Consider the following 6,630-nt stretch of genomic DNA (forward strand, 5'->3'; position numbering starts at 1 on the left):
ACTTATATATTTTGGCAGAAAATAAAATGCTAGACTTAGTGTATAGTCTTAAGCTTGAGGCCTTATCAATTCTCAGTTTCTATATCTTAAAATATGTGGGTTGAACTCATGTATCTGAAATCCCCTCTAAGACCAACATCCTGATATTATTTAAGATATTTTATAGAATAATGTTTTTTAAAGAAGTCAGTGCTCATGAAACCCTCTCATGAGTCCTTGGTTTCAGAGATCTTACTTATACAGTTGTCTTTGTTGAGAGAACAAAGAGATAGTGCATGCAGAGGAATTGATATTCCAAAATTTATTTATACCTGATTTAGAAAGGCATTCGGGACTGTCACTTAAATACTCAGGCTATACAATAAACTATTTTATAGCCTTAATAAAGCTCTTTATGAACTGTCCTCCCTCACTCTGTCTCCTCACTTCTGACGAAGTCTGAGAGCTAGCTAAATACCTGGGTACATGAAAATAACAATGGGTATAGATGGATTCTACTATTCTCTCAAAATCGTGGGTTCTTTATCTCCCTGATCAGTTTCATAAATAATTTATCATTGTGTTCTGCTAAAAAATGAACTCACTTTCCTAAGTCAGTGGCAAGCAATTAGTAAGCTTTGTCTGAGAGATGGGGGAGTGGGGAGGAAAAGAAGGAAGGGGAAGAAAGAAGGGAAGGGGGAAAGAAGAAAGAAAAATTAAAATAATCATACCCTTGTGCATTGCTGGTGGGAATGTAAAATGGTACAGCCCTGTGGGAAATAGGATGGTTGTTCATCAAAGTTTATAGAATTACCATATGATCCAACAATTGCATTGTTTGGGTATATACTGAAATTAGGGACTCAAACAGATATGGGTACACAAATGTTCATTGCAGCATTATTCACAATGGCCAAAAGATGGAAACAAACCAAATGCCCATGAGCAAAAGAATCCATAGATAAAATGTGGTCTATATATGCCATAGAATATTATTCAGACTTTCAAAAACACAGCTGATACATGGAAGAACCTTGAAGACATTATCCCAAGTAAAATAAGCCACTCACCAAAGGACACATATTATCTGATTCCACTTACATGAGGTGCCTAGTATAATCATATTCATAGAGACAGAAAATAGAATGGTAATTCCCCAGACTGAAAGGAGGGAAAAATGGGAAGTTATTGTAAAGGGTACAAAGTTTACTTTGGGAAGATTTTAAAAAGTTCAGAAAATGGATGGCAGTAATGATTACACAATGTAAATATTCTTAAAGCCACAGAATTGTACATGGTCAAAATGGTAAATTTTATGTTATGTCTATTTTACCACAATAAAAATTATTCCAAGCCATATCAAAGTTTTCTTCTTATTCATTTTTATTGCCCTCCATCTGGGAAAGCTGAACACATGCTCTATTTCAATGCTGCCCCATGCCAGGAGTTGCCGGGAAATAAATTTGATGTTCCAAACAATTCCCCCATGGTTTTAAAAAGGGATGAAGGAAAGCAACAGCTGGTTTAAAAGCAGTCATAGAATCCTCCACATGAGTCCTGTGAATGGACTCAGTGCACACATTTAACATGCAATAAAAACAGGCACCAGCCCTCGCACTGGGACAGGCACATTCATTTTTTAAGATTGTTGCCAATTCCATATGAGTTTGTAGTTTTAGATTACTCTTAGATTCGAAAAGAATCAGGACCTCAGACCAGGATTCTCAGTCAACAGAGTCGAATGACAATGAGATAACATGGAGACTGAAATTTGAAATTCTGCTGCAACATGGTCCTGGACAGAATTCAAGCAATTATTCAGCTAAACCAAAAAGAAAGAGGATTTCTAGCATGTTATTAAGAAGGGCAATATGGAGATAAATTAGCTGGAATGCCTCTCATAATGATAAAATTGCCTTATTGAGTATGAAACTCTGCTCAGTTTGCTTATAGCCCAAGGCTAATAAAATCATAGGACGTCAGAGAAGAACCATATATAACATCTTATTCCATCACATCATTTGGAGATAAGAAAACTGACAGAGTTTAAATGATATGCTTGAAGATACAGAGCATAGTTCAAATAGAGCCCAAGTCTTTGAATCTCCTGGCTAGTTAATTGTACATTACACAATGCTATAATATTTAAATAATTATGCAGTAGGAAGAGAAAATATTGAAAAAATAAAAATTATGTTAACAAAAAAGAAGAATGTGGTTGGTTCATTTATTTAGTTATAATTTTAAAACCACAATCCTAAATATACTTAGTGCAAAATAGGTAGTTCTAAAAAATAGCACTATGCCACAAATAATAAATGACACAATGCTTGAATATGTATCAATAACCATCATCTCTAAACACAGAATTTTTCAGGATTCATTATTTTTCAGTGTTGGGATTTTATATCCTTAAAAAAAATTAATTGGAAAGAAAGAATGAATTAATTTCTGGGATACTGATGTATATTTACATATAATTACATATTCATTGTAAATATAGAATTAAGACAAAGAATCTGCTCTAAAACCTTACCTTTAGAGCAGCTGTAAATTAGTGAACACTCAATTCTAACTCACTCTAATGAAATTTTCCAATTTCCCTAGGGCTGTGGTCAGCAAACTGCGGCTCGTGAGCCACTTGCACTCTTTGGCCCCTTGAGTGTGGCTCTCCCACACAATACCACGGCCTGGGAGAGTCTATTTTGAAAAAGTGGCTTTAGAAGAAACTTAAGTTTAAAAAATGTGGCTCTCAAAAGAAAATTCAATTGTTCTACTGTTGATATCTGGCTCTGTTGACTAATGAGTTTGCCAATCACTGGTTTAGGGCATTTAAATAGAATATGGAGAAAGGGCTTGAGTGACCCAATGAGTGTGGGATTGTGCATTTGTGTATGGATGTTACCTTGAAACTCTGCCCAATGCATTCTTCAGATACTTGCAAATGCCTATTAGTAATAAATTCACTTGAAGAGGAAAACACGGCTATGCAGAGAATAATTGTTTTACTCTAAACATTGTTAAAAAGAAAGAAAGAAAGAAAGAAAGAAAGAAAGAAAGAAAGAAAGAAAGAAAGAAAGAAAGAAAGAAAAAAAAAAGGATGCCCCAGTGCCCAGTGTCTCAGGAGACCTGGCAGAACAGAGCACTCTAGCTGCTTTGCTTTTATGTCAGCACACTCTTCCCAGGGCTTGTGGGTCCTCATGGGGTGGAACACAGACACAGGATCTCCCACTGTCCAGTCCAGAAGGGTCTTTGCCAGTGGAGTCATGGCCCTTGTTTTACAAAGGAGAGAACATTCATAATTTCACACCCAATTAATAGCAGTCCAAGGACGAAAATTAGTCCTTCTGGCTTCCTAGGCAGATCCGGTCATTTACTAAAACATCTCATAGTCTCATTAAAAAAAAAAAAAAAATGGATCAAAGGATCTTACACATTGGACAATATGCTTTTCTGCAAGTGAATTCTTTTAAATTTTTATTTCATAGAAAATCTGACAAAAATCAGATACCAAAAAAATAAATAAAAATGCTTTCTGTGAAATACATTCCACCCCATTGAAAAGGCTAACATTAAAAAAAAATTCTAATCCCATAGATGCAATCTAGCCTCAATTGTCATGTTCAGACTGAAAGCCTTACGTAGAAAAGTTGGTTATTTAAGAAAAGTGGCTAGTTGGGTTAAATGCCTCTTAAACCTAAAATATCAGCTGTTAATTAGACTTCAATACAACTAGCTTAAGCAGTTACATTGGAATTGATTAATGCCTGGCATTAAAGCTTTCTTCTCAGAAGGGTTTCCATTTCTGTTCCACTCCCTTGATTGTACTCTTCACTTTTTGGCCTCCAGTAACTCCCAAGACTTTCCTCTATCGCACACAATCTCCTTTTCTACCTCCTTTTCTTCCCATCTTCTTTGCAAACAAGTTTACAAAGAATCATTTAATCTTCCAAAAACCTTTCCAACAATGGAATTTTCCTTGGTTGTGGGGATCCTGCCAAACCACTACCAAATCTCTTGGGCTGTTCATCCAGGTTCCCGTCTAATGCCCTGTTGTCCCTTCCCTGGATACAAGCCATGGCTTCCCATGCAAACTGCCTTCAGCCAGGGCAAGCAACAACTAGACCAACAAACAACCCCAACACCTGTCTGTTTGGAGAGCTCAGGCATCAGACATGGCAGGAAATGCAGTGAGTCAGAAAGCCCATCGAAGTTACTGACTCACAGTGGATGGCTGAAAGGAGTGTTTCTAAGTGTCTAACAGGGACCTGGTACCTAATGCTGACTACCCTGGGAATATTTCTTCATTTTATAGTTGTGGAAACTGAGGCCTGGGGGAGTGTCTAATGGAGCCAGTGAACCACTGGAAATTATAAAAGACTTGCATAGCTTTTCAGTGTAGGGTAAAGTTCCCACAAGCAGAGTGAGTCAGAACCACTTTCTGCCATCCACAAGGACTCCCTGCTCCCCTTTCTCTCATCTCTCCACTCAAGGCAGTCACCACAGGCTCCCTGGTCTGTTGACCTTTCCTGGCCAGACCATGTGAGACATCCTTTCATAGGAAACGGGTACCCTTCTCAACATCACACCTTTCAAAGATGCATTGGCTGAGAAATCATGAAACTGGCCTACCTGTTAGCCAACATATGTCAAACTGCCTTTACTTTGTTTTCTTACTTTGAATACGTAAACGCTGCTATCAATGAGATGTAAATCTAAAGAAATCTCTTTAAAGATCATATGTGGGATCTTCAAAAGTACTTTGTATAGTTCTAAAGTTTTAAATAACTTCTATTGTAAAAATAAGAACAAAAGCTAAAGCAAATTTAAAGCAAATTCATTCAATTTGGTGACAATTCTTCTGAAAATGTCTGTAAAATATTCTACTTTTTTCCAATAATGCATAAAAAAACTAAAATAAATGTATAGGTAAATTGACTGAAGAAGTTTAAAATGGGTGCCCCCAAAAAATGTATATATACTTTAACAGCTGATAGCTCAATTTTGAAAATGAAATGTATTTCAATGAACACTGCCTTTATAATTATTCAAAGTGTGTGTACATTTTGGGGGACATCTTATATTTCTGCATTTATTGCCAGATGAGTTCAAATTATTTGTAACCAACCTCAAATCATGATTATTGACTTAAAGTTTTAAAAATAGAGGCTTCATGAAAACAAGATATTTGAATAAGTAGTAAAGACATTGATAAAGCAAACTTATACATACACAACTCACATTTCCTTCAACACAGACTAGATTACACAGAGGTCTGTCTTGCAGCTGTTTCATCAGAGGTTGAATAAAACTTATCAATGAGGAATATATATATATATATATATATATATATATATATATATATATATTTAATTACTGCAAATATAATTATTGAATAGATGAGAAGATATATGCATGGTACTGTCTGCAATCCTAAAAGCATGGCACAGGTTGAACCTGAACCTGACATTGACACTTTAAATATCAAAAACCATATTTACAGATAAATGAATGAGTAAATAATTGCATGAAGGAGAAGGAAAACCCTTTTCCTTATAGTATAATGTCATTCAAAAAAGGATTGCAGAATGATAGGGTTATGAAATCAATGGATTGGTGAAGTTTGATGAGGAACAAGGTATTTTCATGATCTCAAAGCATCCCTGCAAATTCATAGTAAGTAAAAAGAGCAAAATGGCAACTCTAAGTAAAAAGAGCGAAAAACTCTAACGTGGGGAAATACCACCTTCACCAATGATGCAAGCTACTATCACTACTAGAACAAACTGGCATGACCTGCCAACTGATAGGATACAATGAGGAAAAAAACAGCACTTGTGGTATTCTATTAATAAAAGGCTAATATGCAAACTGTCCCCTTGACTAGAATTTTGACCAAGAGTTCAACCAGGAGGCAGGGCTGGCCAGCCAACCGCCCTTGGCCCATTCCCACACTGACCCCCCCAGATTGCCCCGCCCCTATCCTATGCATGAATTCGTGCATCAGGTGTCTAGTTTCTTATAAAAAGCACAACCTGAATCTAATCATAAGAAAAGATCAGACACACTCAAACTGAAAACCATTCTATAAAATAACTGGCCTGAACAAAGTGACAATGTCCATTCCTTCTCAGCCTTTTGGCTAAGATCAGGTGAACTATCAGTTCTTATCAAGTAACTATCTAATTACTAGAGGCCCGATGCACAAAATTTGTGCATGGGGAGTGGTGGTGTCCCTCAGCCCAGCCTGCACCCTCTCCAATCTGGGACCTGTCAAGGGTATGTCTGACTGCCTGTTTAGGCCCAATCAAGTTGGATCAGGCCTAAACAGGCAGTCGGACATCCCTCTCACAATCCAGGACTGCTGGTTCCCAACTGCTCATACGCTTGCTTTCCTGATTGCCCCTAACTGTTTCTGCCTGCCAGCCTGATCACCACCTAGCCACTCCCCTGATAGCCTGATTGATGCCTAACTGCTCCCGACAAGCCTGTTTGCCCCTAACTGCCCTCCCCTACAGGCCTGGTCCCTCCCAACTGCCCTCCTCTGCTGGCCATCTTGTGGTGGCCATCTTGTGTCCACATGAGGGCAGCCATCTTGTGTGTTGGAGTGATGGTCAATATGCATATTACTCTTTTATTAGATAGGATTCC

The 6,630-nt window shown here is 37.5% G+C and overlaps 1 non-coding gene across 1 annotated transcript; it reads left to right on the plus strand.

Moving 5' to 3' along the window:
* Nucleotides 1-6,101: 6,101 nt before the first annotated feature.
* LOC118716808 lies at nt 6,102-6,291 on the plus strand. Its single transcript, XR_004987267.1, has one exon. It is a non-coding gene; the product is annotated as a U2 spliceosomal RNA (small nuclear RNA).
* Nucleotides 6,292-6,630: the final 339 nt, after the last annotated feature.

Source organism: Pipistrellus kuhlii, unplaced genomic scaffold, assembly GCF_014108245.1.
Source record: "Pipistrellus kuhlii isolate mPipKuh1 unplaced genomic scaffold, mPipKuh1.p scaffold_m20_p_12, whole genome shotgun sequence".
NCBI classification, from domain to species: Eukaryota; Metazoa; Chordata; class Mammalia; order Chiroptera; family Vespertilionidae; genus Pipistrellus; species Pipistrellus kuhlii.